Source organism: Symphalangus syndactylus, chromosome 8 (genome assembly GCF_028878055.3).
Source record: "Symphalangus syndactylus isolate Jambi chromosome 8, NHGRI_mSymSyn1-v2.1_pri, whole genome shotgun sequence".
Classification (NCBI taxonomy): Eukaryota; Metazoa; Chordata; class Mammalia; order Primates; family Hylobatidae; genus Symphalangus; species Symphalangus syndactylus.
This window is the reverse complement of record NC_072430.2, coordinates 91,415,166-91,427,262: the sequence shown is the minus strand read 5'-3', so window position 1 is coordinate 91,427,262 and position 12,097 is coordinate 91,415,166. Positions and strand designations below refer to the sequence as shown.

The window sequence follows — 12,097 nt, the reverse complement described above, 5'->3', positions numbered from 1 at the left end:
ATGTACAGATTCAATGCTATACCTACAACAATACTGATGACATTTTTCACAAAATTCTAAAATGCATATAGAACCACAAAAGAGCCTGAATAGTCAAAGCAATTCTAAGCAAATAGAACAAAGCTAAACCATCACATTACCTGATTTCAAACTATAATAAAAGGATACAGAAACCAAAACAGCATGGTACTAGCACAAGAACAGACACATAGACCAATAGAATAGACTAGAGAACCTAGAAATAATGCTGCACACCTACAACTGTCTGATCTTTGACAAACCTGACAAAAAAAAGCAATGGAGAAAAACTCTCTATTTAATAAATGGTGCTGGGATAACTGGCTAGTCATATGCAAAAGATTGAAACTGGACCTCTTCCTTATACTATATACAATAATTAACTCAAGATAGATTAAAGACTAAAAGTTAAAACTAAAAACTCTTGAAGACAACTGTAATATTTTGTTCTTACATTGCTATAAATAAATAGCCAAGACTAGGTAATTTATAAAGGAACGAGGTTTAATAGACTCATTCCACATGGCTGGGAAGGCCTCAGGAAATTTACAATCATAGTGGAAGGGGAAGAGGTACGTCTTACATGGCACAGGTGAAAAAGAGAGAGAGAGAGCACATGTAGGAGGAATTCTCAAATGCTTACGAAACCATTAGATCCCATGAGAACTCACTCATTATCATGAGAACGGCATGGGGGAAATTGCCTCTATGACCCAATCACCTTCCACCAGGTACCACCCTTGACATGTGGGAATTATGGGGATTATAATTCAAGATGAGATTTGGGTGGGGACACAGAGCCTAACCATATGAATATGGAATTAAGAAATTCCATTCTGAACATAGAACCTGGCAAAAATTTTATGATGAAGATACTAAACAAAATTGCAACAAGAAAGAAAATTGACCAATGTTACCTAAATAAACTAAAGAGTTTCTGCACATCAAAATAAACTATCAACAGAGTAAACAGACAACTTACAGAATCGGAGAAAATATTTTGCAAACTATGCATCTGACAAAGGTCTAATATCCAGAATCTATAAGGAACTTTAACAAATTTACAAGCAGCAAACAACCCCTTTATAAAAAGAAAAAAGGACATGAACAGACACCTCTCAAGAGAAGACACATGTGGCCAAAAAGCATTATGAGTGCTCAGCATTACTAATCATTAGAGAGATGCAAATCAAAACCACAGTGAGATAGTATCTCACCTCAGTCAGAATGGCAACTATAACAAAGTCAAAAATTAATATATGTCCGCAAGGTTGAAAAGAAAAGGGAATGGTTATATACTGCTTGGTAGAGTCTAAATTATTTCAGCCATCATGGGAAGCATTTTGAAGACTTCTCAAAGAACTTAATACAGAACTACCATCTGACCCAGAAAATGCATTATTGGATATATGCCCAAAGGTAAATAAATTGTTATACCATAAAGACACATGCAGGTGTATGTTCATTGCAGCATTGTTCTCAATGACTAATACATGGAATCAACCTAGATGCCCAACAGCGATTCGATAAAGAAAATGTGGTACATGTGGTACCTATACAGTATGGAACACTATCCATCAAAAAAAAGAATACCATCATGCTTTTTGTTTTTAGCAACATGGATGCAGCTGCAAGCCATTTTCCTAAGCCAATTAATGCAGGAACAGATAACCAAATACAGCATGTTCTCACTTGTAAGTGGGAGCTAAACATTGGGCACATATGGACACAAAGAAGGGAATAATATACACTGGGGCCTATTTGAGGGTAGAGGATAAAAAAAAAACTATCTATCACGACTATGCTTATTAGCATAGTTATATGATGGGTAAGTTGCATGTACACCAACCCCTGCAACATGCAACTTACCCGTATAACAAACCTGCATATGTGCCCCCAAACCTAAGCCCCTGTTTGCAGATGACATGATCTCATATATAAAAAACTCTAAAGACTTTTTAAAATCCTGTTAGAAATAATAAACAAATCCAGTAAACTTTCAGGATACAAAATCAACATACAAATATCAGTTGTATTTCTTGCAACAAAAAAAAATCTAAAAGGGAAATTTAAAAAGTAGTCCTATTTACATTAGCATCCAAAAAGAAGTAATTAAGGATAAACTTATCCAGGGATGTGAAAAGCTTGCATATTGAAAATTACAAAACATTGTTCAAAGAATAAAGAAGACATAAGTAAATGGAAAGACATACTGTGTTTGTGGCTTGGAAGACTTAATATTGCTAAAATGTTCTTATTACATAAAGCAATTTACAATGTCAGTGCAACCCCTATCAAAATCTCAATGACTTTTTTTTCACAAATAGAAAAAAAAAATACTAAATTTAATACAGAAACAAAGAATCCCATAGAACCAAAACAATCTTGAGAAAGAACAATCCTGAATGCCCCACACTTCTGAAATTCAATACATATGACAAGACTATAGTAATCAATAGTATAGTACTGGCATAAAGATAGACATGTAATCCAATCAAATAGAATAGAAAGCCCAGAAATAAATCCACGCATGTATAGTCAAATGATCTCCAACAAAGATACCAAGAATACACAATGGGGAAAGGATAGTCTTTTCTATAAATAGATTTGGTAAAGTTGAACATCTACATGCAAAAATGAAAATGGAATTTTATCCTATGCTGTACCCAAAAATCAAGTCTAATTGGATTAAAGACATAAGACCTAAAGCCATAAAACTCCTAGAAGAAAACATGAAGGCAAATCTTTATAACACTATATTGGAATCAAATAGTTGGATGTAACATCAAAACCACAAGCAACAAACACAAAAATAGATAATTTGGAATATGTCAATCTAAAAGTTTATGTGCATCAAAGGAAACAATCAACAGAGTGAAAAGGCAACCTACAGAATGAGAGAAGATATTTCTAAACCGTATAAGTGGTTAATATCCAAAATATACAAGAAAACCATACAACTCAATTAAAAATATACAAAATAAGTATACGGACATTTCTTCAAAGAAGACATACAAGTGGCAACATGTATATGAAAAGATTCTCAATATCACTAATCAACAAGGAGATGAAACTGAAAACAATAGTGAGATATCACCTCACATCAGATAGGATGGGCATTTAAAAAAATAGAAAATAACCTTAAGAAAAAATAACCTCTACTACCTCTATAATTTCTCATAGAAAATTTCTGGGCATTCCATTAAAAAGTTATCAACAATCAGTACCTACAAATTAGATAACATAAGCAGAGTTGTATAAGACCCAGATCTTAAAGAGTTATCAGATATGGACTTTAAAATAGCTTTGATAAACATTTTCAGTAGAAATAGAAGATAGTATATAAACTATGCCAGAGAACAGGGAGTTATATCAAAAAAAATAAATCAAATCAGTCTTCAAAATCCTAGATATTAAAAATAAAGTGATTGAAATGAATTACAGAATATTTTACACAGGTGAGCAGAGTATTAGTTGAATAGAAAAAGATCAGTAGACTGAAGCAGAGGTTTTTAAAAGAAGAAAAAAAACTATGAGATTAACCCCATGCTTTAATAGGCACATATAATAGCAGGCCGATCTCAATTCTGTCAGAGACTGAGCCCTCAACGTGTTTCAATTTTTAAAGAGTGATTCTTTTTCTGATTGGCCTTCACTAGTAGCATGCAATCCTTAAAGAATCTCAACGGAGAATATATGGTGTTTACCACTGCCTCTGCTTTTCAGATGTTCTTGAACTCAATTATTCTTCTCCCCAGCAAGGTGAGACTTCCAAAAATTCCATTACATTTTCTTACATTTCTTAGCCACCATTTCTGGGAAGACTATGGATACAGAAATGATTGGCATATAAGAGAAGCAAAGAATGCACAACATACTTGTATATATGTTTGTTTGTTTCTCTTTAAAATATTAGTTCATCAAGCCTTTGCTGCCTTGACAGGCTCATAGTCAATTTTTTATGCTTTATCATCTTATGAATTGGCAGGACTGCCTTTCATTGGCCAGCTACTCTTTCAGTCTGTAAATTTCCCAGTGTCTCCAATCAAGTGTATTTCGTATTTATTATCCTTGAATAAATACAGATTCTGAAGCACACACACACACAAAAATAGAAAATAACAAATGTGGGATATTTTTGTGTTTTTTGTTTGTTTATTCATTTGTTTTTAACAAGATGATAGATTAGAGGCTTTTATCAAGTTTCAACCACTTGGAAATAGCAAAATACTATGTAAAGATCAAGCCTGTGAGCTTTAATTCAAGAAGGAAAATGAGGCCAGGTGCGGTAGCTCACGCTTGTAATCCCAGCACTTTGGGAGCCCGAGGCGGGCGGATCACGAGGTCAGGAGATCGAGACCACGGTGAAACCCCGTCTCTACTAAAAATACAAAAAATTAGCCAGGCGTGTTGGCGGGCGCCTGTGGTCCCAGCTACTCGAAGAGGCTGAGGCAGGAGAATGGCGTGAACCCGGGAGGCGGAGCTTGCAGTGAGCCGAGATCGCGCCACTGCATTCCAGCCTGGGCGACAGAGCGAGACTCCGTCTCAAAAAAAAAAAAAAAAAAAGAAGGAAAATGAGAATTTACCAGAAGAGCAAAGGACACTTCAGAACCCAGGGAGGAGAAGGTGGGAAAGCAGTGTTCATCTGAGAAAAATCAGCCCTCTTCCTAAGGCAATAGAGAGTTTCTCCCAGTAAACAGGGTAATATATGTACCAATCTGCATTAGCTGCAGCCAAATCTTACCTATAAGTACCACCTACTGGCCTGGAGGTTGAATGGCACAACACAGTAGAAAATCTGCTGACACAAGTGCACAGCACTAGGGAATGAGATAAGCTTCCTGAGACTTCTGTCACCTTAGCCCCACTAGAGGCTATGAGCCTGCCCACATGTCCCATACATCACAACTGGAATCAGTATTTGAAAAAAACATCACAAAAGGCTATCTGTAACTAAGAAACTTATGGAGACTCTTTGCTGCTGAAAGTACCCAGAACCAAAGCCAAAAGACCCTATATAACATATATTTTATATATATAAATATCCATATATATATATCTCTTAAGGATATCCTTAAGGATATATATATCTCTTAAGGATATCCTTAAGGATATATATATCTCTTAAGGATATCCTTAAGGGATATATATATCTCTTATATATATATATCTTATATATATCAGATATCTGATATATATAAGATATATATATATCATATATATTATATATATCTTATATATATCTTATATATAGAGAGAGATATATATATAGAGAGAGAGATATATATAGAGAGATATATATAAGAGATATATATATCTCTCTTAAGGATATATATCTCTCTCTCTTAAGGAGAGATATATATCTCTTAAGGATATATATATATCCTTAAGAGAGGGAAAATTCCCATCTAAATGAAAGCAAATTCAATAAATAAGGAAGAGACATAGCTTCCTTTCATGAGAAGGAACCAGAGAAACAACTATGAAAGTATGAAAAACCAAAGGATTACATCTCCAAAGGGTCACACTAACTCTCCAGCAAGGAATTCTAACGAAAATGAAATATCTGACATACCAGATAAAGAATTCAAAATATTGATTTTTAAGAAGCACAATGAGATCCAAGTGAAATTTGAAGCCAACACAATTAAATCAGAAAAGCAATGTAGAGGATAAAAGAAGAGATAGATATCATTTAAAAAATATAACTTCAGGAAATAAAAATTTGTTGAAGGAGTAAGAAAAGACAGCTGACAGTTTTTACAAGTGGCTAGACCAGTGGAAAAGAGAATTTCAGAGCTAGTAGACAGCTCTTTCAAATTAACCAGATAAAAAAAAAATAAAAAGCAATTTAAAAATGAAAAAAAACCCTTCGAGAAATATGAGATTTTGTAAAGCATCCAAACCTATGAGTTACAGGTATTGCAGAGAGAGAAGACAAACAAGTAAAAAGTATGAGAAGTATATTTAACAAAATATTTCAGGAAAATTTCCCTGGTCTTGGGAGAGATTTAGTCAACCAGATACAAGAAGTTAAGAGACCTCTTAGATGATGTATTTCAAGAAAAACCTCATGAAGGAATATAGTCATCAGACTATCCAAAGTCAATATGAAGGAAAAAAAAAATTCTAAGATCGGTAAGAGAGAAGTGATGAATCCCTTCGCAGGCAATCCATCAGACTATCAGCAGATTTTTTAGCAGAAATTATAAGCAGATGAGATTAGGAGCTTATTTTTAGTCTCTTTATGTATAAAAAACACCAGTCAAGGATTTCATATCTTACCAAACAAAGCTTCAAAAAATGAAGCAAAACTAAAATCTTTCCCAGACAAATAACTACAAAGAAAATGTATTACCATTAGACTAGTCAAACGAAAATACTCAAAGGATTTGTAACATGGAAACAAAAGGATGATATTCACTATCATAAAAGGATACATAACTACAAAGCTCACAGCTCTTATAAAGCAATTACACAGTTGAAACTCCAAGGCAACTAGCTAGCAACACGATGACAGGAACAAAACCTTTCATATCAATATCACTCTTGAATATAAATGGCCTAAATGCTTTACCTAAAACATACAAAATGGCAAATTGTATTTTAAAGAAAAAAAGACACAAACACTTGCTACCTACAAGATAGTTAGTCTTGGCTAAATACTACAGACAAAGTAAAGGGGTACAAAAAGACATATTATGCAAATGGAAAACAAAAATGAGCATGACCAGCCATATTCATAACACATAACACAGACTATAAACCAATATCAGTAAAAATTATAGAAAGGATATTAGATAATGATGAAGGGTTCAATATAAGAAGAAGATTTAGCTATTCTATATATATATATGCACCCAACATTGGAGTATCCAGTTTCATAAAACAAATAGTACTAGACCAGGAAAACAGATTGATAGCAATAAAATAATAGTGAGTAACTCAACACCCTACTGATATCACCAGATTATTGGGGCAGGAAATCAACAAAGGAACTCTGGACATAAGTGACTATAGAGCAAATGAACCTTACAAAATTGATGTACAAAAGTCAGTAGCATTTTTATACATCAATAATGTTTGGTGCTCTCTTCAGTAGCACATATACTAAAATTAGAATGATACAGGAAAGATTCCCATGCAAGGAGAATATGCAAACTCATGAAATTTTTCCTATTTTAAAAAAGTAATATTTGGGCTGAGACCCAAATCAAGAACTCAAATCACATTTACAATAGTCACAAATAGATGAAATACCTATAAACACATTTAAGCAAGGAAGTGAAAGATTTCTACAAAGAAAACTACAAAGCACTGATGAAAGAAATCATAGATGACAAACAAATGGAAAACATCCCACGCTCATGGGTTGGAAGAATTGATATCATTAAAATGATAACACTGCCCAAAATAATCCACAGTCAACGCAATCCCTATCAAATTACCAACATCATTTTTCATGGAATTAGAAAAAAACAGTCCTAGAGTTCACACAAAACCAAAAAAGAGCCCAAAGAGCCAAAGAATTACTAAACAAGAAAAACACATCCAGAGGCATCATATTATCTGACTTCAGATTACACTACAAGGATTTAGTAACTAAAACAATGTGGTACTAGTACAAAAAGTGACACGTAGATCAGTGGAACAGAATAAAGAACCCAGAAATAAAGCCACTTACTACAACCAACTGATCATCAGTAAAGTTGACAAAAATAACAAATCTGAAAAGGACATCCTATTCAAAAAATGTTGGGAAAATTGGCTAGCCATATGCAGAAGAATGAAAATCAACCCTTATCTTTCACTTTATACAAAAATTAAGTCAATATGGATGAAAGACCTAAAAGTAAGACCTGAGCTATATAAATTCTAGAAGAAAGATAGAAAAAAAACTCCTCTGGAGATTTGTCTAGGCAAATAACTTATGATGAATACCCCAAAATCAAATGAAACAAAAATAAAAATAGATATGGGATTTAATTAAACTAAAAGCCTTCTGTACAACAAAAGAAATAATCAGCAGAGTAAACAGACAACCTACAGAATGGGAGAAATATTTGCAAATTATGCCTCTCACAAAGGACTAATATCCAGAATCTATAAGGAATTCAAAATCTCAATAAGATACAAACAACAAACCCCATTAAAAACTAGCAAAGACATGAACAGACATTTATCAAAAGAAGAAATAATAAGTGAAAAACGAACACAAAAATTGCTCAACATCATTAAACATCAGAGAAATGTAAGTTAAAACCACAATAAGATATTATGTCACAACAGTCAGAATGACTAGAATTAAAAGTCAAATATAACAGATGTTGGCATGCATGCAGAGAAAAGGGAATGCTCATACACTGTTGGTGGGAATGCAAATTAGTTCAACCTTTATGGAAAACAATATGGAGGTATCTCAAAGAACTGAAAATAGGACTCCATTCAACCCAGCAATTCGAACACTGGGTATTGAAAGAAAAATAAATTATTGTATACAAAAGACACCTGCACTTGTATGTTCATCACAGCACTATTAACAATAGGAGAGTCATAGAACCAACCTAAGTGTCTATCCAATGGTTGACTGGATAAAGAAAATGTCTGTGTGTGTGTGTGTGTGTCTGTGTATCACATTTAATATGGCCTATCACATCAATGTTGGTATTTATTGATGTAATATACATATATACATATATGTATTATATATATATTAAATACCATATATACTCACACATACACACACACACACACGAATACACACATAAAATGGAATACCACATAGCCATAAAAAAGAATGAATGTCTTTTGCAGCAACATGGATGGAGCTGGAGGCCATTATCTTAAGTGAATTAGCTCAGAAACGGAAAATCAAATACTACATGTTCTCATTTATAAATCAATGCTAAACAATGGGTGCACATGGATATAAAGGTAGAAGTGACAGACACTGGTTACTCCAAAACAGGGGAGGGTGGGAGGACAGGGAAGACTGAAAAATTGCCTATTGGGTACAACATTCACTATTTGGGTAATGGGTGAATTAGAAGCACAATCTCCACCAGTACATAACATAACAGTGTAACAAACACTCATATGTAATCTCTTCATCTAAATTAAAATATTTTAAAAAAGAAAAGAAAAGAACAAGTGTTGCTGAGGATGTGGAGAAATTGGAACCCTTCTGCACTGTCGGTGGGAAAGTAAATGGTGCAGCTGCTTTGAAAAACAGTACTAAGTTTCCTCAAAATTTAAAAAATAGAACTACCATATGATTCAACAATCTCACTTCAAGGTATTGATCTAAATGAATTGAGATCAGGATCTCAAAGAGTTAGCTGTGCTCCCATGTTCATTGCAGCATTAGTCATAATAGCCAAGATGTGGACTCAGCGTAATTGTCCATCAACAGATCAGTGGATAAATAAAATATGGTAAATACATACAATGGAATATTATTCAGTTTTATAAAGGAAGGAAATTCTGTCATATGCTACAATATGAATGAAACTTTAGGACATTATACTAAGTGAAACAGGCCAGTCACGTAAGGAGAAATGATGCATGATTACACTTACATGGGATATTTAAAGTAGTCAAACTCACAGAAACAAAGTAGAATGGTGGTTGCCATGGCCTAGCAGGAGAGAGAAATGGGGAGTTGTAAAATGTGTATAGAATTTCAGTCAGGCAGAATGAAAAAGCTCTAGAGATGTGCTGTGCAACAATGTGCATACAATTAACAATACTGTATGTGCCATATGTGCCATACACTGAAAAATTTGTTCAGAGAGTAGAATATGTCTTTTTTTTAAGCCACAATAGAAAAGTCATGCAAAGATGTGTGTTTTGTCCACTGTTCCTCTCATGGGCTTGGGCTGTGGCTGCCAAATGTTAGGTACTCCATGTATATTTTCTGAATGGACTGATGAATGAATGAACACACATCCTGGCCCCAAAGCGAACTGAGACTGATAAAATCTCAGAGTACAGTTGCCTTCTTAAGTGGCTGGTGGTGTGGGGCTCACAAGAGTTTTAAATCCAGACAAACCATGTTTTGAATCTGCCTTCTGAGCCTCTTCCTCTGGGTGACCTTGCACAAGCGTCTCTGGAGCTGTTTTCTCATTGTCTTGGGGATAGTAACACGTATCTCCAAATGTGGGACAAAATCCTACTGGATGATATGCATAAAGCTCTGAGTACGCTGCCCTATGTGGAGTACATGCAGCACTCCTCAACCTCTTAAGTACCAGAATTATGTTCTCCATCACCATCACCATCCACATTCTCATCAATAAACCTGCAACACCTTGCCCCTGATGACAAAGGTCTGTATTCACATGATCTCACCCAATCATTGTAGCAGAAACTCCAGAGAAAGAGGGGCCAAGGTGGCTCCTTTTCTCATTTTAAAAGCACATCAACTAAGACTATGAGCACATCAACTCAACATCACACAGGGGAAAGTAGGAATAGTTGGACTGATGGATACCAAATCTCATGATTTTGTTCCAGTTTCATGTCTCAATCTCCCCTCTTACTTCCCCTCCCATGAATCCAACTACCACCAAATGCTGTGGACTTTACCTGCTAAACACCTCCAGAGGCTTCTAGCTCCTGGAGCAGGCCAGCTCCTCTCTCACCTGGCCTCCTGCCTTCCTACTATGTATTCACACTGCAGCCTGCGGGAAATTTCCAAAACACGAATCTCACCATGCCTCTTGCTGCCTAGAATCCTTCATGGCTTCGTGCTGCTCTAGGGTTAAGACCTTCGCATGGCTGGCAAGGGCCTCGGCATTCTGAGCACAAATTGTATCTCCAACTTGTCTTGCATCTTGCTCCTGACTCTCTGTTGACTTTATCTGCATGCATCTCCCACTGGCTACCAGAGAAATGAGACTTGCCTAATGTACCCCATCAGAATGCAGTTGCGGGCTCACTGTACACACGTGCTTGCCTGTGAGCCCGTTCATTATATCTTTCCTATGAGGACAAAGCCCAGCCAGGCTGGTTTACTGCTAGATAGAACAGTACCCAGCATACAGCAGCTGCTCATTGTGTGCATTGAATACATGAATAGATGAACATATAAATAAGTGAAAGCACACATGGGCACATGCACATATACTTCTGCACTTGGAGCCTCTGTGCAGGCCTTGACAGGGCTTTTCCTGCAGCTGACAAGGACAAATTCCAACACTTAGGCTGGTCTCAGCCCCTACCCACACCTTCTTGTTCCTTTACCCTCAGGCCCATCCAGCTCCTTTCTTCTTAAAGACAGTACACAAATTCCTGGTTGGCATTTGCAGTTGGCTGGGCCCCATGTTACCTGGGTGGAATTCTGTTCCATGACAGTAGTCCCTTGGGAGAAATCCAGGAGAGCAAACTGCACAGGAACAGCTTCCTAGAAAATTGTAAGATTTGTAAGTTCTTTTAATGAATTGAATGGAGAAGAAAACTCCTGAAGATGGATAAAGCAGTGAGGACTTTCATCACCCTTCGGCCTTTTAAAATAAAACTATTTTTTTAAATTGTGGTAAAAAATATACATAGCATGACATCATCATGAACCATCTCCAGAACTTTTTTATCTTTCAAAACTGAATCTCCATACTCATGAAACATAACTCCCTATTTCCTCCTTCCCCAGCATTCTACTTTCTGTTCCTATGATTCTGACTATTCTAAGTAGCTTCTGTAAATGAAATCATACAATATTTGTCCCATGGTAGACACCACTTATTTTACTTAGCTTGATGTCCTTGAGGTTCATCTGTTTAATACCATGTTGTCAAAACTTTTTTCCTTTTGAAGGCTGAATAATTCTTCCTTGTGTGTGTATATCTCATTTTGCTTGTTCATTCATGTCAATTGCAATCCACACTTGGGTTGCTTCCATCTTTTGACTATTGTGAATAATGCTGCTATGCACATAGGTGCACAGATACCTGTTTGAGTCCCTGATTTTGATTCTTTTGAGTATATACCCAGAAATGGAATTGCTGAATCATGTAGGAATTATATTTTTAATTTTTTGAGGCACACCATTCTGTTTTCCACAGTGGCTGCACCATTTTAC

At 35.5% G+C, this 12,097-nt stretch overlaps 1 pseudogene; it reads left to right on the top strand.

Moving 5' to 3' along the window:
- The first annotated feature begins 7,104 nt into the window (after positions 1–7,104).
- On the top strand, positions 7,105–7,202 carry LOC129488953 (uncharacterized; annotated as a pseudogene).
- The last annotated feature ends 4,895 nt before the right edge of the window (positions 7,203–12,097 follow it).